The sequence below is a fragment of the Bos indicus genome, chromosome 3 (assembly GCF_029378745.1).
Source record: "Bos indicus isolate NIAB-ARS_2022 breed Sahiwal x Tharparkar chromosome 3, NIAB-ARS_B.indTharparkar_mat_pri_1.0, whole genome shotgun sequence".
Taxonomy (NCBI): Eukaryota; Metazoa; Chordata; class Mammalia; order Artiodactyla; family Bovidae; genus Bos; species Bos indicus.
Genome location: NC_091762.1, coordinates 62765384 through 62787492, shown reverse-complemented (window position 1 = coordinate 62787492; position 22109 = coordinate 62765384). Strand labels below are relative to the sequence as shown.

General features: G+C 34.6%; 1 protein-coding gene across 16 annotated transcripts in view; it reads left to right on the top strand.

Annotated features, from left to right (window-relative positions):
• The window catches only part of ADGRL2 (adhesion G protein-coupled receptor L2), a 199088-nt gene that overhangs the window by 114924 nt on the left and 62055 nt on the right, over positions 1–22109 (top strand). The window lies entirely within an intron of this gene.

Here is a 22109-nt window from a genome sequence, read left to right as displayed (position 1 = left end):
CTGAATTATTATATGTTTTTTATATATCATACAATAAAGAGTAATCAAAATATAGTCTAGTTTTTTAAGACTTCAAAATTTTGAAATATTTTATAATATCAAGAATGCTTCAGTGTCTCGGTCTTTGGCAGTAATTGCTTCTTAATTTTTTTAATGAGTAAACTTCATTTTTCAGCAAAAATAAGCAGAATGTACACAGAATTATCATATTCCATTTACACGTATGTGTAACTTCCTTAACCATTGACATCCCGACATCCCTTCCCACAGTGTTACATTTGCTTTAATAGATGAGCTCACACTGACACGTCATTATCACCCAAATCCTCCATTTGCATTAGGGTTCACTCTTGCTGTTGTACATTCTGTGGGTTTTGAAAAATTTATAGTGACCCTTGTCTACCACTACAATATCATACAAAACATTTTGATCTAAAAATCCTGTGTCCCACCTGCTCATTCCTCCCCTAGCAACCACTGAACTTACTATTTTCTTACAGTTTTGCCTCAGTTGGAATCATGCAGTATGTAACCTTTTCAGATTGGTTTCTTTCACATAGTAATGTGCAGTTGTTTCCTCCATGTCTTTTCATGGCTTAAAAGCTCATTTTTTTTAAGTGTTAAATAATATTCCATAGTCTGGATGTACTAGAGTTTATCCATTCACTTACTGAAGGACTTGTTGATTGCTTCCAAGTTTTGGCAATTAGGAATAAAGCTTCTGTGAACATCTGTTCAGGTTTTTGTGTGGACATAAGTTTTCTGTTAATTTGGGCAAGTACCAAGAAGCATCATTTGTTGGATCTTATGGTAGGAGTGTATTTAGTTTTGTAAGAAACTGCCAAAATGTCTTTTAAAGTCGCTGTACCATTTTTCATTCCCATTGACAATGAATGAAGGGTGCTCCGTACCTTCACCAACACTTATTGTTAATGTTTTGCATGCAGTGAGTGCTTCCCAGGTGGCTCAGCAGTAAAGAATACACCTGCCAGTGTTGGAGACACAGGAGACATAGGTTCTATGTCTGGGTCAGGAAGATAATCTGGAGGAAGAAATGGCAACTCACTCTTAGTATTCTTGCATGATATTCCATGGACAGATGAGCCTGGCAGGCTGTAGTCCAAGGGGTCGCAAAGAGTCAGACATAACTGAAGCCACTTTGCACACATGCATGCAATGACATATCATGTTGAACATCTCTGAATATACATACTCGCCATTTATTTATGTTTATTAGTGAAGTGTCTGTTCTGGTCCTTTACACTTTTTTAATTGGGTTGTTTTCTTATTGTTTAGCTTTAAGAGATTTTTTATTTTTACTTCTAATTTCTTTGGGCTGTGCTGCAAGGCCTGCAAGACCACAGTTCCCCAACCAGGAATCGAATCCATGCATTCTGCTATGGAAGCATGGAGTGCCAACCCCTGGACCAGCAGAGAATTCCCTTTAAGAGTTTTTTTTTTTATAAATATATTTTGGATAAGAATCCTTTCTTACATATGTCTTTTGCAAATATTTCCTCTCAACCGATGACTTGTATTAATGCTCAGTTTTAAAAAAAGCAAACAAGATAAAAACAACACACTATCAAAGCAAAGAAAACTCAGTAGTGCTCATTCTCTCTCTTTCTTGATTGACAGACAGACAGAAAATGGTGATAGTTTAGTCGTCAGGTCTTATCTGGCTCTTTGTGACTCCATGGACTATAGCCTGCTAAGCACCTCTGTCTCAGGCAAGAATACGGGAGTGCATAGCCATTTCCTTCTCCAGGGGATCTTCCTGACCCATGGAGTGAACCTGGGTCTTGTATGTTGCAGGTGGATTCTATACTGACTGGGCCACCAGGAAAGCCAAGAGAGAAAATAGATAGAGAGAATGGAAAGAAGGAAGGAAGGAAGACAGAAAGATATTTGGGTAATATACAATTGGTTAATTTTGGGTTTTAAGATTGATGTACTGGAAAGTATTATAAACTATAAAACATATGAATGGTATCTCTTAACTGGAGCATTACCTTCCTACAAGTAAATAGAATATGAAAAACTGCTGCTAATGTTTATGGACTTTCTCTGCCGTAACACAGATTACCTAATTCTTGGCATCTTTTTTTGTTTTGTTTAGTACTCGTGGCATCTTCATTAGAGTTTTCTTATATTTAAGATATTAAAAGAAGATTTAGTTATGATTGAACTAAGACAGTAATACCCAGCATTTCCTGTTATTTAGAACATAAAAGGAGAAGGCAGTGGCAACCCACTCCAGCTCTGCCTGGCAAATCCCATGGACAGAGGAGCCTGATGGGCTGCAGTCCATGGGGTCTCTAGGAGTCGGACACGACTGAGCGACTTCACTTTCACTTTCATGCATTGGAGAAGGAAATGGCAACCCACTCCAGTGTTCTTGCCTGGAGAATCCCAGGGACAGGGGAGTCTGGTGGGCTGCCGTCTATGGGGTCGCACAGAGTCGGATACGACTGAAGCGACTTAGCAGCAGCAGCAGAACATAAAAACTCTGATGGAAAACAAGTTTGACAGAGTTTATTATTATTGATTTTAGATTTTTTAAGAAAAAATACTAGGAAAGCCCTTTATCTTTCTGTTCAAAGTCTTTACTCTCTCCTCTTGACTCTTTTCCTCCACTGAAAACAATCTTTTGTCCAGTTTTGTAGCTTATATGCTGCTGCTGCTGCTGTGCTAAGTCGCTTCAGTCATGTCTGACTCTGTGTGACCCCATAGACGGCAGCCCACCAGGCTCCCCTGTCCCTGGGCTTCTCCAGCCAAGAACACTGAAGTATGTTGCCATTTCCTTCTCCAATGCATGAAAGTGAAAAGTGAAAGTGGAGTCACTCAGTTGTGACTATAGCTATCCCATAGACTGCAGCCTACTAGGCTCCTCCGCCCATGGGATTTTCCAGGCAAGAGTACTGAAGTAGGTTGCCATAGTCTACCTTAAAGTAGAACAGTAGATTTTTGGGGTCTGATCAGTGTAGGCACAATGAAAACATCCAAATGTGATAAGAGCAATGAAGGAAATAACGGAAAAACTATTTTTAAAAAAATCCAGTCCCTAAGAATATGGGTACAAATTGTTGTAAAATCTCTAATTTCATGCAGAATACATATTAACATTTTTATTGATAGCACATTATAGTAAGTAGGTTTTTTTGTTAATGTTGATACTGATCAAGATATTTTTAATAAATAAGAGAATATATAATACTTCTGAAAGATTGCCATCAAAATGATTTTATGTTTAGTTTGAAAAGAGTAGTTATTAAAAAAAAGGTAAAATCTTATTTGCACAAATGGCACTGCATAAATGTGTTTTGGTTTTTTTGCACCGAAGTCCTTTATAGACGATGTTAGATTTGAAATCTAGCTTGTGAAACAAACTGCAAAACATAATTTACCTTCTTTGGAGGAATGAATTCTGTGCTCCAATAAGATAGTAATAGAACAATTTGCACACAGTATTTCAAAAATTGGGAACCGCCTATATTAGGTGGACATTTACATGTTGATCCTACTGTTCATTGGTAGTGATATGAGATGAACATCTAAAATTATGCCAGAGAGAAATAGGAAGTGAAAAATGATTATGTATAATTACGTGTTTTTATTAGCCTGGCAGGCAAAAAGCAGTGGGAGTTAGTACAAAGAGAATCTGAAAGACCTGGCTCTGAGGAATTGTACATTGTAGGTAACTTTTGTTTATGAGTTTATACATTTAAATACATGGTTGAGTATCTATCACAACACATAAGCCTTATCCTACTTCTAAATATAATGACATGTTACAGTAAATGTACAAAATAAAATAGCAAGTAATTTTCATTGTTTTATTATATTATAAAAGCAGGGCTACTTTTTTACAGTACTTTTTTTTTTTTTTTGAATTTTCACTGGGCTGGGTCTTCGTTGCTGGTTGAATTTTTTCCTCTGGTTGTGGCAAGCAGGAGCTACTCTTTAGTTGCAGTGCATGGGCCTCTCATTTCAGTGGCTGCTCTTGTTGCAGAGAACAGGCTCTAGAGCATGGGCTCAGTAGTTGTGGCACATGGATTTAGTTGCCCTGTGGCCTGTGGAATCTCCCTGGAACAGAGATCGAACCCATGTCTCCTGCATTAGCAGGCAAATTGTTTACCACTAAGCCACCAGGGAAACCCTGATGACACATTTTAACGAAACTAAAATTTGTGCATATTAAATCCTGTGAAAGGGTACTGCTGTCTCCTTGTTATGAAAATTTCTTATCAATTTATGGTGTGTTAGTGAAAATAAAGAGTTCTAACACTGCCTATAGAAACTCTATTTTTAATTTGTTTTATTATATTAGTGGCTTTGCTGTTGCTGCTGCTAAGTCGCTTCAGTCGTGTCCGACTCTGTGCGACCCCATAGATGGCAGCCCACCAGGCTCCCCGTCCCTGGGATTCTCCAGGCAAGAGTACTAGAGTGGGTTGCCATTTCGTTCTCCAATGCATGAAAGTGAAAAGTGAAAGTGAAGTCGCATAGTCGTGTCCGACTCTTCTCGACCCCATGGACTGCAGCCCACCAGGCTCCTCCGTCCATGGGACTTCCCAGGCTAGAGTACTGGAGTGGGGTGCCATTGCCTTCTCCAATTAGTGGCTTTATAATTATGTAATCAACACAGTGACGATTAAAATGTTAACATTTTATTGACAAGTAATACAGTGTTAAGATGACTTAAATAATGAGTTTCACAGTGGTAATTTATCAGTACTCCATTCTGTGTATGTTAGATTAAAAACCCTAAAGGAAGTCTACCATATCTGACTGTTACATAGTTTCAAATAACTGTGAGAAAAATAGGTAGACAATATTTTTGCAACTGAAATATTACAGAATAATTATTGACTATGTAGAATACTTGTCCCTTTTTAAAGATATTCTTTCAGTATTTACAAATAAAGTAAGAGCTTTTTCACCAAATCCTAATAATTTGGCAAAAATTTTCCATTTATAATCACAAAAGATATGTTAATAATTTTTAAAATCAGACTTTTTTTCTTTAATGTAGGAAATTCCTTTTTGGAAAGAGTTTTTTTTTTCTATTGTATTTGAAACTCCCCACTTTTTGCATATAATAATAGATAACACAGAAATTTCAATGCCATGAATATATGTTTATATTTTACTTCAAGGCTTTCCTACCTGCCTTCCTCACTGTCATCACTTCACCAGTTAAGAGTCAACTAAATAAATACACTCGTAATTCTTTGTGGTAAAAGTGTTAATAATTGTTATTTATTCTCCATTTTATATTTCCTGCTTATTTAAAACTATGCAACCAAGAATTTTTTAGTAACTGATTCTGTTATCTTTTAAGTACATTGAATGGCTCATCCTGAAAAGTAAGAAATAAAACTCTTTCCTAAATGATAAGTGTTTTAATACTCTATAAAATAATCACCATTAGAGATAATTTTTAGCACTGTGAAGATAATTGTTGTGAGTTCACTTAAATATGAAATAGTTTCAACACTTTGAGTTCATTAAGGCAAATAAAACAAAAACCCTCTTACTACTCATCAAGTACTCGAAAGCATTTGGTGAATAAGTAAATTAGAATTTTGCTAAAAATAGTGTTTGTTTGTAGCATTGGGTACAATCTAGTTAAAGTGATGTGCTAAATTTGTTTCTAAGTTACTCTTCTGTTAATTTTTTATAACTGTCTCTGTTCATTTCTTCACTCTAAGAATTTGCCAGTTCTCATCCAGGTAGTCTGTTGCCTTAGATTATGGTTTGCAGTTGCCCTTAACGTTTGTTTTAGCACTCTGGTCAAGAGATCGGAAAGTGAGAAAGCATGTAAATGTTTACTGCGTTTAAAAAAAATAATAAATATTGGGTTAATGGGCATGCTCCTGTTGCTGCTAAGTCGATTCAGTCGTATCCAACTCTGTGCTACCCCATACACGGCAGCCCACCAGGCTCCGGTCCCAGGGATTCTCCAGGCAAGAACACTGGAGTGTGTTGCCATTTCCTTCTCCAATGCATGAAAGTGAAAAGTGAAAGTGAAGTCACTCAGTCGTGTCCGACTCCTAGCGACCCCATGGACTGCAGCCTACCAGGCTCCTCCGTCCATGGGATTTTCCAGGCAAGAGTACTGGAGTGGGGTGCCATTGCCTTCTCCGAATGGGCATAGGTAGGTTCAGTTTTTCAGAATCTGAACTCATACTATTAGATGTACATCAGTGTACCTTTCTCATTGCAGAGAGGTTCTAAAAGTAATCTGTACTGCCCTTGAGAAGATGGTAAAAATATTCCTCAGTTCTTCCCTGTGGTGGGAAAGGTATATTTTGGGTAACTGATTCCAAGATAAGTCCTTTTGTTTGTGTGGAAATTACCCAAGGAAAGTAAAATAGTGCCCTAGGCTTAGGGAACTAGCCTGATTCTTTTTAAGATTTTAACCAATTTTTTTAAGCCCACTTATGGATACCAACTGGATAGAACCTCATAGAACAACTACAGTAGGTTTCTTATTAAATAAAATTGATTATATTTTTGGTTGTTAAACTACCAATTTAAATTCCTCTAAGTTGGGAAACCTGGTGGAATATAAATAAGTAGTTAAGCGATCCATTGTTAATACAGATCTGGCACTCAAAAGAGTGTTGAAAGAAGAACATACATATGAAGCAAACATAAATGTAAGGTTGGTAGTTTTAGCTGAATAGATGACAGTACAGAGGTTATGCAGTTGGTATGTGCAAAAGCTCTAGAGAACCCCTACACTTAAGGGGAAAAGGTAAAGGTACCATCTAGGAAACCAGAATGAGAACAGGAGGGTAATGTCTCATAGTGAAGTGAAGTGAAGTCTCTCAGTCGTGTCCAACTCTTTGTGACTCCACGGACTGTTGCCTACCAGGCTCCTCAGGCGACAGTCCATGGAGTTTTTCAGGCAAGAGTACTGGAGTGGGTTGCCATTTACTTCTCTAGGGGATCTTCCCGACCCAGGGATCGAATCTGGGTCTCCTGCATTGCAGGTAGATGCTTTACCATCTGAGCCACAAGGCAGCACTAAAGTGTAAGAGAAATTCATTTTTTCCCCTATTGATGCTGAAGAATTTTATTCTACTTAAATAAAAGAACATACTAGGATTTTCAGGATAGGAGAGTTTCAGCATGGAAATCGGCAAAGCAGCATTCAGCCTTGCATAGACCAGAAGAATTAGGTACTACTCTACAGTCACAGGCATCCAAGAAAGGAATAAACACTAGATTAATGAAGTAGGAGTACAGTTCAGAGATCCTTAACTTAAGGGAAAAAAGTCTAGCTTTTTGCACATGGGAACAATTTAATAAATTAAGTAAGAGACAAAACTGATTTCAGAGCCTAGATCTTGTCTAAAAAGTTTGGGATGATGAAAGTAAGCTTGATGAGTAGGGACCAAATTAATATATTCGCATCCTGTACCCCATTCAATAACTTCGGTATCCTTGAATTTTCTTCTTTTAAACTTTTCAATGCCCCAACCTATTATCTTTAAATATGATAATTGCATTTTAACATTGTTAATACAATAGCAATTCAAACGGTGATGATTTCTTGTGTACATGCGCATTTGATAAAAGGTGTCATTTTATATATATGTGCATTACTTTTTTGTTTTCTGTTCCATGATTCTTTATGTTACAGTAGGTCATAGAATTAGACTGAAAAAATGCGCACATTAACTTTTTAACCTCTCTTCTTGCTATGAAGCAGGACAGACAACTAGGGACCCTTTTTATGAAGGAAAAAACGTAGGGCATTGCTTCTATTTTAAGAGAGTTATTGAATAACAGATTGTTGGAACTGCTGAGAAATTTGGGACTCATCATACTGTAGTTTTCTCATTTCACACTGAAAAGTCAACTGTCATTGCAGTCAAAGCACTCATTCACATTTGTAGCACATATATTCTCCTCACTTATTTTTAAAATATCTTTGGGAAGAAATGGGCAATATGATACCCTCTTTTTACTTTGTGAACCTTGAAAAAGGTTGAATTATTCGTCTCAGAGGCTAAAACCTCAAAGTATCTATATCTGGAACCTCATTAATATCCTAGTTGCATGAAAATTGATTTTAAATAATATTTAATAATCATTTTAAAATAATTCTGTTATCTAGGTTTTGTATATATACTTCTATTGTTTTCAAGTATACTAACAGATACTGTGTATAAAATATTTAAAGAAAGGAGATACTTAAATGCACGCACAGTTCCACACAAAACCCTCGTATGACAACTGATGGATGTTAGAAGATTCTCAGAAGTTAAACAAGAAAATTCATTAAATTCCAGTTGCAATTCTACAAGTGTTCTCTGGCTAACTTAATGATTATAGATTTCAGTGTAGGCATGCTCTCCTTGACATAAAACCCTTTCCAATTTTATACTGATGGTTCAGTCTTTATAAAGAAACTTTATGTGCAAGGCAGAGCTATATGAAGGAGGTTTTATTTCTTTGTTCCCTGATCTCTTTATAGGTATTGATAAACTTAAAACCTGTCTAAGATATTTATATCCCTTTCATATTAATTTTTAGTGGGAAAAATTAGCTAAATCTGCCTTATCTAATTCGATGTTTTATAATATTTTAGGGGTTGGCATATTTTATTTTTGTATTATTATCCATACTTGCTAGTCAGGGGTACCCTTCTCTTGCTTCAGATCAGATCAGTCGCTCAGTCGTGTCTGACTCTTTGCGACCCCATGAATAGCAGCACACCAGGCCTCCCTGTCCATCACCAACTCCCAGAGTTCACTCAGACTCATGTCCATCGAGTCAGTGATGCCATCCAGCCATCTCATCCTCTGTCATCCCCTTCTCCTCTTGCCCCCAGTCCCTCCCAGCATCAGAGTCTTTTCCAATGAGTCAACTCTTCGCATGAAGTGGCCAAAGTACTGGAGTTTCAGCTTTAGCATCATTCCTTCCAAAGAAGTCCCAGGGCTGATCTCCTTTAGAACGGACTGATTGGATCTCCTTGCAGTCCAAGGGACTCGGAAGAGTCTTCTCCAACACACAGTTGAAAAGCATCAATTCTTCAGTGCTGAGCCTTCTTCACAGTGCAACTCTCACATCCATACATGACCACAGGAAAAACCATAGCCTTGACTAGACGAACCTTTGTTGGCAAAGTAATGTCTCTGCTTTTGAATATGTTATCTAGGTTGGTCATAACTTTCCTTCCAAGGAGTAAGCGTCTTTTAATTTCATGGCTTTCTCTTGCTTAGTATATTTATTCAATGAACCTCTTCATTCTCATAGGGTTTAAGCCTGCATTTCTGAGAAACTGCAGTCTTACCTTTATGCTGTTTGTCCCAAGTGTTTTTATCTGTGGTGTCAAGTTTATCAACCATTTTCCATTAAGATAAAATGCATCTGGGGAAAAATAAATAAATACTACTAACTCATCATCTATGTGATGTATTTAGGTTATTTTCTGTTGAGTGATGGATTTGTGCTAATTCTTTCTCTCTCGGCTTAGTTTGTTTTAAGACACCTAACTGGAATTACAAACATCTCTCTTTGTCCAAGGATTGGGAGTTTACAATACAAACTCTTGAACCTTAGTACAGTAAATAACCATTAAAGCTGTTACTGATATATCTAATTGAACACATACTTTGCATGTCACTTCAGTTCAGTTCAGCTGCTCAGTCATGTCCAATTCTTTGCGACCCCATGAATCGCAGCACGCCAGGCCTCCCTGTCCATCACCAACTCCCAGAGTTCACTCAAACTCCCGTCCATCAAGTCAGTGATGCCATCCAGCCTTCTCATCCTCTGTCGTCCCCTTCTCCTCCTGCCCCCAATCCCTCCCAGCATCAGAGTCTTTTCCAATGAGTCAACTCTTTGCATGAGGTAGCCTAAGTACTGGAGTTTCAGCTTTAGCATCATTCCTTCCAAAGAAATCCCAGGGCTGATCTCCTTCAGAATGGACTGGTTGGATCTCCTTGCAGTCCAAGGGACTTCTCAAGAGTCTTCTCCGACACCACAGTTCAAAAGTTCTTCGGTGCTTAGCTGTCTATATAGTCCAGCTCTCACATCCATACATGACTACTGGAAAAACCATAGCTTTGACTAGACTGACCTTTGTCAGTAAAGTAATGTCTTTTCTTCCAGGAAGCAAGCATCTTAATTTCATGGCTGCAGTCACCATCTACAGTGATTTTGGAGCCCAAAAAGATAAAGTCTGTCACTGTTTCCATTGTTTCCCCATCTGTTTGTCATGAAGTGATGGAACTGGATGCCATGATCTTAGTTTTCTGAATGTTGAGTTTTAAGTCAAATTTTTCACTCTCTTCTTTCACTTTCATCAAGAGGCTCTTTGGTGGAAGGTCAGGTATCATATTACAATTTGAATGTGTCCTATGGGACATATAATATATGTCAGGTGGTAGAGGAATAATGTTTAAAATGTATGGAATTGAAAGCTAGACTATAAAATTCTTTTAGTCATTGAATGTGTAAAACTGCAAGCGGGAGATTTGGTTCTTATTGATAACTAATCAAAACTGAAGTTCTTTCCTGTATATTCTTGGTGGATTATATACAGAACATAGAGAACAGATCAAAGGTAGTATGTATAATTATAAATGCACCATACTGTTCTCCTTTTTTAATGAGTATCATATAAAACAAAATCTATCAGAATACCTGTGTTTGTGGAGCACAGACTATTAGCATTTCAGTGAATATGAGCACATTGTAGGTGTTTACTTAATGTATCCAAACCATTAATAATGAAAAATAAATTTTGATCCGCAGTTTAGGTAGAAAAAAAAAATTATAGAAAGTAATAATATGAAATTGTGAAGAGACATTCTTTAGATATTTGGTGAAAAAAATATTAAGGAAAGTATTGTAAATGAATGGAAAGCAATTAAATTATTAAAATGTTTAAATGTATTATGTTTAAAATTATTAAAATGTTATTTTTGTTTTCTGTGGTTTGTTACTGTGATACTTGTAGGCTTTTAAAAATTAGTGATGTTTGTTGTGCTTTCCCTTTTTTTCCTAAATAATTATTCACTTTTGTACTGTATTTTCTACTTGTAATTTTTTCTTAAAGTGGTAACCCTGTTTTATAAGATGTAGACTTTATGTATAAACTAGAATCCACTCCTATTTTATTTATAATGTGTTACTAGAAATTGGCACACTTTTCCACTATACAGTCTTAGGTTAATGTGTGCATTTCAGGATATTTCTTTCTTTTTAATTGTATTTTATTTTGTCTCCTTTATATCCCAAAGATTTAGGGTTTGAAAGGAGAAATTGAAAAGTTAAAATTTTAACAAATCAGTTTATTAATTTAATTAAGTAGATAGCAAAATATGTATTCATTCAATAAAAGGGCTGAGATAGGAAAACATTAGCATTTTTACATTTTTTGTTAAATGCTTGGTTTGAAGCATTTCTATTATAATATAAACTAAGGGAGTTTTAAGCTATATGAGGTTTAAAGAAGCACTCAAGAAATTATACTAATGGGCTTTGTTTTTATATTTTCTTTACACTGTCCAGTTTCCCAAGTTTGGAAATTTCCTTCACCTCCACTTCCGACACCTATTAAAACCTTTATGTAACAGAAAACATAATTTTTAAATTATGATGATTTCATAGTAATCATTAAATGATTAATAATGATTTCAGTGGATTTCTATAACATCATCAAAAATCTTTTGATAAATCAAAGGTGTGTTTTTAGTTTTACTCTCAGAACTTTTCAAAACAATACAGCAAGAGGATGGAAGAGAATGAATTCTAAATTTTCTATCACATTTAAAAATTTTCTCATTTTATTCCACACATTAAATTATTTTATGACACAGCCCTAAGATGTTATCATTGTTAATTAATAGAATTCTGTGTATATAATCTGAAAGACTGTTTATAAGTAACTTTTGAAGTCTAGCTGCAAGTCATTGTGTGGGTGAGTCTATACCTTTTAAAACTGTATATAATCAGGTATGTTGGGTCGAGATATAGATTATGGTCATTGCAAATATATTATCTGATGCTTTGGTTTAGAACCTTTATATGTGCATTTCAGTTTCTTTCAACCCTTGACAAGTAGACCTTTATTAAGCTGTGATGATTACTGAATATGAAATGTAACCAAGATTATTTTTATTCAAATATAATTTAAATATTCATCAAAGAGAAGTTATGCTTGAGACTGACAGAGACTATTAACATCAAAAAATATAATTAACTGCATTGGGTATCATGAAGCAGAGTTAGCCAAATAGCCGAGAGGTCTAATTGCTCTAGAGTTTGAGAAGCATTGGTTTTATTTTATGCTGTAGCTGTGGAATTAATAGTAATGTGGTTTCCTATGTGGGCCAATTAAAAACTGCCTGTTAAGGTTCATTGCTCCATAGGAAACCCATTGAATATCGCTTAGTAAACAGGATTGACATATTAGTGTGTACAAGAAGATAAAATACAATAAAAACCATGAAAATGAGAAGTGGTAGTAAAAGAACTGTTTTTGCAAACAGTCCATTAAACTCTTTACAGTTATAGCATTGCAGTGGATATTATGGTATGCCCCCCAGATTCCCACTTCAGACCAGGCCATTTTCCCCCTCAGCTGCCAAGGGAGTTACCTGAGGAGGGGCTCAAAGTGAGTCCCTGCCCAGGAACTGCCATGGGCTAAAGGGATATAAATCCTTCTCCCTAGAGGAATTCCACTGAATGCCAGAGTGCCAAAGGTTGGCCTCCTCATTTTTGCTGCATTTTAACACATTCCTGAAGAGCTGTCCCAAGCTCAGAGCTCCCACCCCCGAGGAATTTGCTAAGCCTTTATTTGCAGCCAAATTGTACTTCTCAGACTACCTAATCCTGCTTCAGTTAAGGCTTCACTGATAGTTCTAAGGACATTATAAGCATCTCAGAGACTGTGGCTCAAATTTTGCTTCCCGTGTTACCCAACCTAAGAAAGGTAGTAATAGTAATTATAAAAACAAGTCCTATTAGTGCTATTGGTTACAGATATTAAAGAAGTCTGACGATTAAAAACTAAAACAGTTTAAACCACATTTTAAAAATGCCCAATTCATGTCTAAAACGTGACATTTTACATTCTAAAGTTTATCTTTTGTCATCTTGTCCTTTGTGTGATGCTATTCTGCGTTTTAGTTGAATACAAAAGGAAAGTATTACTGATTGAACCCAGAAGATTTTTTTCTTGTCCAGGATGTAGTGATGTAAATAAGTGGCAGACATTCTAATGGCATCTTGACAGTAATGAAGGTGCTAAAATGGAAGAGCTAAAGGGTCAAAGATAAGAGCAGTAGCAAGATCTTCCAGTGTTCTTTTTCATAATAATGACATCAAGTATATTTAATAAACTATTATTTCTAACAAAATATGTAGTGTTATGTATGAGTGTACTATTTTAAGTATTAGACTACTTTTTGTAAATAAAAATAATTCTAAAACTCTGGCTATAAAATGTGCAACTTCAGATACAGATTTACAGATAATCTTGTATTTAGCTGTATTTTTTGTAAGACATTAAAATCTAAAAATAGCAGTAGATTTTTTTTTGAATTTAAATTTATTTATTTTAATTGGAGGCTAATTACTTTACAATATTGTATTGGTTTTGCCATACATCAACATAAATCCGCCACGGGTATACACATGTTCCCCATCCTGAACCCCTCTCCCACGTCCCTCCCCGTACCATCCCTCTGGGTCATCCCAGTGCACCAGCCCCAAGCATCCCATATCCTGCATTGAACCTGGACTGGCAGTTCTTTCTTACATGATATTAAACATGTTTCAATACCATTCTCCCAATCATCCCACCCTCTCCCTCTCCCACAGAGTCCATAGACTGTTCTATATATCTGTGTCTCTTTTGCTGTCTCGCATACAGGGTTATCATTACCATTTTCTAAATTCCATATATATGCGTTAGTATACTGTATTGGTGTTTTTCTTTCTGGCTTACCTCACTCTGTATAATAGGCTCCAGTTTCATCCACCTCATTTTAATGTGTACAATATAATTAGGTAGACATTTTATCTTTAATTTGCAGTGATAAAGGTGTTTTCCTGGTCATTCATTATTGAGTATGCTTACCCTGTTTATATCTGTGGCCTAAGAGGGCATGTTAGCTTTCAGAAGAGCAGTGTTGCCGTTTCACAGCACACAGCCCTGTACTCCCAAAGCCTTTACATGGTGTTAGTGGTATTTAAAACTCTTGAGTCTAACATTTTATAGGTCAAGATGATCTGAGCTTTCGTGATGAACTGAGCTTTCACGATGAACTGAGCTTAGTTACTGATATGAAGCTAATTTAGGCTAGGAATGTTACATGGAATGGAAGCCTTCTGCCTTCAACTGTTAGAAACTTAAGCAAACCATGTTAGAAACTTAAGCAAACCATGTAAATCAGAGTTTTACATGGTTATAGAACTATGCCTCACTTCTGAAAATTATCTTTCATTCATTGATTTATGCTTTCAAATAATTACTGAGTTGTGTGGTGGGCAAACTAATGTGTCAAACACGCTAAGATATTTGGGAACAATTGGTAAGAAAATATATATTTTTAAGTGTACACACTGGTGTTTCTGAAGTCAGTACGTTTTAGAATAAAGCACAATGCTAGCCATGTGGTTCAAAGATGCTTTAGCATATGCTCCCCCTTCCAAGATATTATAATCTGTAAAGAAGATGAGATACATACAGAAATAACTCTGATACCAGATCTTTCAGATAGCACAGTAGATTTCTAAAAACTGATAGAGAAAGGAAAATGATGTGCAATGCAGTGAGGTAGGAAAATGTTGAGGGAGTACTGAATAGGTCTATTAAAGGAGTTATACAACTTCTGTCCTCACTTTTTTAAACTTTCTAGACCACACCACATCTTATTAATGTTCTCCTTCCTTTGGGGTGTTCTGAATTCTCTTCTTGCAATTAGACTACACAGGAAAGGATTTTTCAAAGATTGAGTTCTTTATATATTTCTCAAAATTAAGAAATAGTTACATAAAATATTATATTTAAAATTTTAAACTCTGTAATATAGAAAAATAGCACTAGGGTTTTAAGCCCTTCATATGGACTCTGAGAACAACAAAGTTTCACTTACAGAGAATGGTAAAACATAATTTCATATCCATATGTTTATTTTCTGCTTCTTAGATTTTGTTTGGATGTGGTATAATAAGTGTATAACTGTGCTTTCAAAATTGTAGGTAATTCTGTAACTAGGGTATAGCAGCAGATAATGTCTTGTATCACTGTTTCTAGTACCGGAACCACCAGTGGATATAAAATTATCTTTTCCTTCCTTCCATCCTTTCTTTCTTTCCATCAGTTTAGGTATCTATCATTTATCTATCTGGTTTTAGATAATTTTTGCCTTTGTGACTGAGATGTAGCAGAGGGCACTTGCCTTGATCTGTGCTTTTTTAAAAAATGAGCACTTTTGGTAATACACTGTAGACTGAATGCTTATGGGTAGGTGTTCAGTTATCGAGAATGCCATCAGCAATGCCTTGTTGCTTTCTTATCAGCTACTTCCTGCTGTCAGCTTGGCACTTCTTTCAATAGAAAAGGATTTGCATCAAATGTAATGCCTTATTATATACAGCTAACATGGGGTTTTTAATTGTGCAAACACAGGAGACTCCTGCAGTGATAGTCAATTTGATAAAAGGATTAGATTATGAATATTTGGTCATGATTAAAGATTAGTTCTGATTTATCAGAAGTAAGCCAGTGAAATTTGCCATATATTTATCAGTTAGGTGAGACTCCATTAATTTTGAGAGTGTATGAACCACAGAGTATCCACCTCTTTATAATTCTCTGATGAATTTGATTGTTTATATTCAGATTATGAGTATTAAAGATTGTTTTTAGCCTTCTGCACCTGCTCTACTACTGAGTATCCCATGAGCCTGTGGTTCCAGGCTTTTGTTTTTATTGTTTTTCGTCTCTTGTCTTACAGAATACTTAGGTAAACATCTCTACAAAATTTCTGCAGTTTTTATTAATGTAAATGACATTAGTATGTACCAACAGGAGATTTTCAGTTGTTCCTTCAATTAAAAAAACCCTCAGTAAAACATAGAGGAATGAGAATTCCAATTTAGGAAGTAGTTACTGAGTGAGCACTTTTTGCCCTAAATAGGACTAGGCATTCCAAGGAATTTAAAAGAAGCCTAACAATATCTAACTGTGGAGATAAGACTAGGGTCCTAGAAACAGCTGAAGGCATTCATGGTATGAGAACTGATACAATGAAGTGCCTAACACTCTTTGGGGGTGTTTGAAAAAGAATATAAACAAAAACATAAGGAGTTTACAGCTTAATTTTAAACATGGAAAATACTGGTGAGTTAAATAACAATTGTATGCAAAATATAGAATAGAGCCACAAAGCAGAATATGATTAATTGCCAAATTAATTATATAGACAGTTAACTGCCATAGGGAAAGGAGAGAAAGATCGCTTCAGGTTCGCGTAAATGGGGAAGAATTGAATACTGTTTGGCCAGAATAGTTGATGTGCTAGCCTTTTCTTCCTCTTCCTTAGTACATGCTTCTTGCAAATGTGCGTTTCTTCTTTGGCTTGCATTAAGGGCATCACTGTGAGTTGGAATATAGGAGATGCTCAGACTATTAGTCTGGTGTCCTCAGTTCAAAAAATGCTCTACCCTCAGAGAAAAGATTCTTCAAATGGTTCTTCCATAAGGGAAGAATAGCTCAAGAAGTGTATAGATAGTGTTTTCTGTGAGAATTCAGATGCATCTTTTAAAATTAGAATAACATAAGGATAACAACATTATGTTTTTTATGAGGCACAAAGTTAAACCACATAATTAATAAAAAAGATTCATGACTTGCAGAATAATTGCATAGCATTTTGTTTTCCGAGAGTTATCCCTTTGTTGACCATTAACACTATGTATTTCCCTGTCCTCCAGCATTAATGTATCAGTTCAGTTCATATTATTAAGATACTGCTCACTTTTGCTTTTTCGTCTCCCTTTTACACAAAACATTTCTATATACTTTTTATAAGCTTTATAAGTTGCATGAGGAAAATAAATTACTGTAAAATAAAAGTAATAAAAAGTGCATTTAACTGAAAAACAAGTTTGATGAGGAAAGAATGTACTAAAAGTTGTGAAAGATTTCTTACTGAAAGAATTCATTTTGGGTAAAGAACAGCAGTGCTTTCTTGCCTCTTGATTAAAAAAAAAAAATGAGCACATACAGAATGTAGTCATTTTAATAAAAAGCAAAAAAAAATTTCCTGAGTCAATTTAAAATACTTGAACAAAAATTGTATTTTTTTGACATTACTTTTGCCTAGATAGTAGATTTTTTAAAGCCACATCACCAAAAGTCTTATGAATTTGTTTCTGTGCTTTCATTTTGATTACATAGGAAGTTGTGTGAACATTAGCTGCTGTACTGTAATCAAAGTGAGGTCTGTAAAAGAAGAAATTTATTAGCTGTCAATTAGACTAGAGATGAATTTCTTTTATATGCAGAGATTTATATTAGACTGAATAAATGACATCTCATGAAACATCTTGGGAGGCAGAAAAAAAATATTTATGGTATAATTTTCCTGTTTGTCAAAATCACATCTAAACCAAGGGTGTTATCTTTAAGGGGAATTTAAAATAGGAACAACAGAAATCTAGTTTACTCAATTTTGCCCTCTAAAACTCCTTTTAGTTGCATGTTCTTTTGCATTATTTCAAACTCTAATCCTCTGAGCGGGCAATTAACAGACCAGAAAAGCCATTTGTGAAAAAGAAGAGCCATAAGAGTGAAAATATTTCTTCACGGAATGATCTTTAAGAAGTAAATAATTACAGAAGGCAAAGATTTTGGATGACCAGTCTAAATCTGAGGATAATTAGAAGGAATAGAGTATGAAAATCAAAATGCTTGAAATATACAACAATTCTCATAACAAGACTAATTAAATATTTAGGAACCAAAAATCCCCTCACAATTTGAGGAAAAATAACCCATGACAAAAGGGTCTGTAACTTTGCAGATAATTAGCAAGGGTTATAGAAAGGAAAAACATCATAGATTGGCTCCAAGGCTCTGCAAGGTCATGTCTTATTATGCTGTGTCTTTTATATGGTCTGGTAACAAGTTTCTTGCTAAATTTAATCTAACTAGGTCATCCCATAGTGATTTCCCATTTCCCTTGTTAAAAAAATGTGATAGTTTCTGCAAGTACAAACTATAGTAGGTTAACATTTTTATAAATAATTGTTCTTAATTGATACAGGTCATAATTTTTTGAATTATTAAAAGCAGAGGTCTTGAAAATTTGGACTCAGAAGCAGTATTTTTAAAGTACTTCAAATATTTATAGTTTTTATCCTCACTTAAATTATCTTGTTCTTTTCATTAAGTAGTTAGACCTGATGACCCTGTGAATGAACCAGTCTCAGTGGCATGCTTTGTAAATAAATATTTCTTATTTTGCTATTAAAAGCAAGTGCATTTTTGTTGAATATGCATTTCTACAAACAAGAGATTTTGTACTGGATTAATAAGGCTCTCAGTCCAGCCTAATTTGCATTAAACTGACCCCAAGGTCCAGTAAAAACTGCAAGGAATTTCAAAGGTTCCTAAAACATAGAGAGTTGTTTTTAGAAAATCAGCATTGCCATTTCAAAAACCTTATTTTAGTAATTAATGTGGAATTTTTGAGGGGTTGTTTTTGAGTTTCTGAGATGCAAATTTAACTATAAATATTAAAGAATGCATACTTTGTGGTTTTAATTCCTAATACAGAATGATTATGGAAGGTATCAGTTTCATGTTATCCCTGTTTTCAACACAGTAAAAACTAGAATGACAACCTTCTGGATAAAAGCCTACACAGGATTTTATATCAAGCTTTTGTTGATTTTCTGTAGGTTACCTGATACTTATTTTTTTCATTTTCTATTCTTACATATTTGTTACATATGATAAATTTTTTCAGTCAAATAGGTTTATATTTAAAATTGATAGGCCAGAAAAATAATTTGTAGTTTTGCATATAGTTATTTAAATAATAAATTGACTTTTTCTATACTTTTTTTTCAAATACAATTGCAAAGATTAAATCACAGTCACAATTTTTAAAAAATTAGGACTATATTTCAAATTTTTGAAAATACCAGTATATAGGAAAAGGAATGCAATAAAATTATATATTATTTTTCCAAATTATGTATCCACGCATGTATCAGTATTCAAATATATTTTCCTAGAGATTAGGGTAGCAACTTCATTTCAATAATTCAGTTTCATTTCAAGGATTTTAGAACACTTTAGAAAGCACAATATATAATTCTTTGAGTGTAACATCCTAACATGCCTAAAGAATTAAATACTATATGATGGATAGAAATCTTCTACAATACACAAATTATTAAATAAATTATGAGAACAGTTATGTGACAAATGGGAACATTACTTTAGGAGACCTCTTTTTTATCATATTAATTACACATCATTTAGCTTCCTAATGTTATGTTTATATAGCAATTAGTTAGGCTCACAAATCATCATTAATAAATATTTAAAGAAAGCAGGACCCACTTTCCTTAGCTGTTCAGAATGGAAGTTTAGGTGATAAAAGAGCATTTCATTATGCAGTTTAAAAAAAAGGCTTGATTTAACATTCAACTCAGTTTCCCTCTTTTATCTGTGAGGATTGTTGTAATTTTATATTTTGGGTCATAACTTCTTTTTATCCCCTCACTTTATTTGATTGCTTTGTTTGAGAAAATTTATTTGGTAACGTAACTATTCATGTTTTAAGGTTATCTGCTATGTGTGTAGAAAATATACAGTAAATACGGACTCAGAAAGACAGGGTCCCAGTGCCTGGAGTACTGCATTCCTTGATCATTTGGAATTGTTAGTGCATGCAAAAGTTATTTGGAAGATAAAAGGTACTTTTTCCTCCACCCTTTAAATTAGATCTGTCTCCCTAGTGTTGTATTATTGGCTTTTGTGATACAAAACTCTATCCAAATTGACAGAATTCTCTGAGAATCAAGTACAGCTGATTGAAGCAGAATTAGATGTTTGATATTTATTTTCTAATAACTTTATTTACAAGCAGCAGTAATCAGATTAACCATTCATCATTATTCATTCAAAAGCAACTACTGAATTGTTATTATGTACCAGGCATATAATCACCTCCAATAAAAATGTATAGCCTGACAGTTACCTTTTTTCTTTATTTTCATTTTATTTTTCTGTCCTCTCTAGTAATGTTTGTAAATTTTAAAAATTAGTGTGCTTGAAGATAATACAATTTACTTTTTGACATATGATAATTTTTTGGTAATTGAGACTCAAGAATGAATATCATTTCTAGTCTGTTAATTAGGGGATGGGTTTATAGTATCAACTGTAGGCATTCTGTCCAGTTAGAAAAGTGCAGATTCCCCATTTGGATGTGGTTTAAACTCTTCCAAAGTACTCCTGTGAATGTGGTGTTTACATTTGGCCCTTTGGAAAGGAATATCATCACATGTTACCCTTTTTCCTTGAAAGCATTTATTTCATCTCCAGAAGGTATCTCAAGAAAGAAACAGACTTGTTATTACTCGTATTTTATAATTGAATTTAAAAAATAACAGATGCCACTAAGAAATTGAAATTATTGGAGCAATCTACACTACACATACATTCTCAATAAAGAATTGGTCTAATTCTAGAGGGTGACTCCAAATTTCAGCAAACACTAATTTTTAGTTTCTGTCATGATACATTGAGCTTTTCTGTTGAATGCTGGAGTATTTGTTCAAGTCGGTAGATTTTGCATTTTTAATCTTCCTTAGAACTGTGGTGAATAATAGCCCCTGGCAGGAGATAATGAAATTTTCTTAATTTATATTTTCAAGTAGAATCTTCAATGGAAAATGGCATCCTATGGCCTGGAGACATAGCTCTAGAGTAAGTTTCAGGGGAGATGCAATAATAATGCAGTGCCATCGAAACAGGAGTGATGGGACAGTGAAGAAGTAATTTAAGGAAGAAAAGAGAATGTGCCAAAGCTTTTTTGTAGCATATCTAATGATCTGGGGAAGATTCCCAATGGTTTTTGGAGCATGACTGGAGAGACTAATGTTATCTTGCCAAAACAGAAGCCCCTGCTTAATCAGCAGAACAAGACTATTGATTAAAACACCTCTCACAATAGATTACACATGGAATCTCATCTCCATACTTTGCACTTGGTAAAGTGTAATAATGAGCAGAAGATAATCAAAAGAAGAGTAAAAGCAATTTGTTGGGCATTGTACACTTCAAAATTAGAATTGGAAAGGAAACAAATTTGCTGACTACTTCAGCCTGTTTTTAAAGCCATATACAGGAAATCATATGGGAAATACAGGGGATGCTCTGGAAGAACAAAAGATGTTCTGCACCTTTAAGGTTTGCAAATCTATGTCCAGTTTATATAAAGGAGTACTTACTCTTACTGATATTTTTGTTGTTACTGGTAATTCATATTTGTTGAGGGATTGTGCAAAGGGTTTACTTTACATTATCCTATTTAACCTTAATGACAAACTTCTAAAGGAGGTATTATGGTTTACAGATAAGAAAGCTAAGGTTGAAAGGTTTAGTACATTGCTTATGGACTCACAGTTAAGTAAGCAGCAGGGCTGGAACTAAAACCTCAATTCTGTTTTATTCTAAAGCCTCAGCTTTTAAGCACTAATCTCCCCAATTAGCAAATAATTTTGCTTCTGAACAGCGTCAAATGATATGGTATACTGATGATTTTTATATACTTTATTCAACAGATTATAATAAGTAATGTGTGCACTGTTCCTTCTTTCATTTACAGTTTTAAAAGATTAAGGAAAGCAACATATTAATAGTTTATTTGCATTATTGATGTTTCATTAGAGATGAAGCACTACTGTCCACAAAATAAAAAGATAATGTTTCTTTAAAATACCACTGTTAATCTGTGCTGATAATTTCTAAGTAATTTCCATATACTAGTATGTAAATTAATGATAATATATATTTATAAAAGACATTTTTATCAATTACACATTTTTCTTGGCAACAT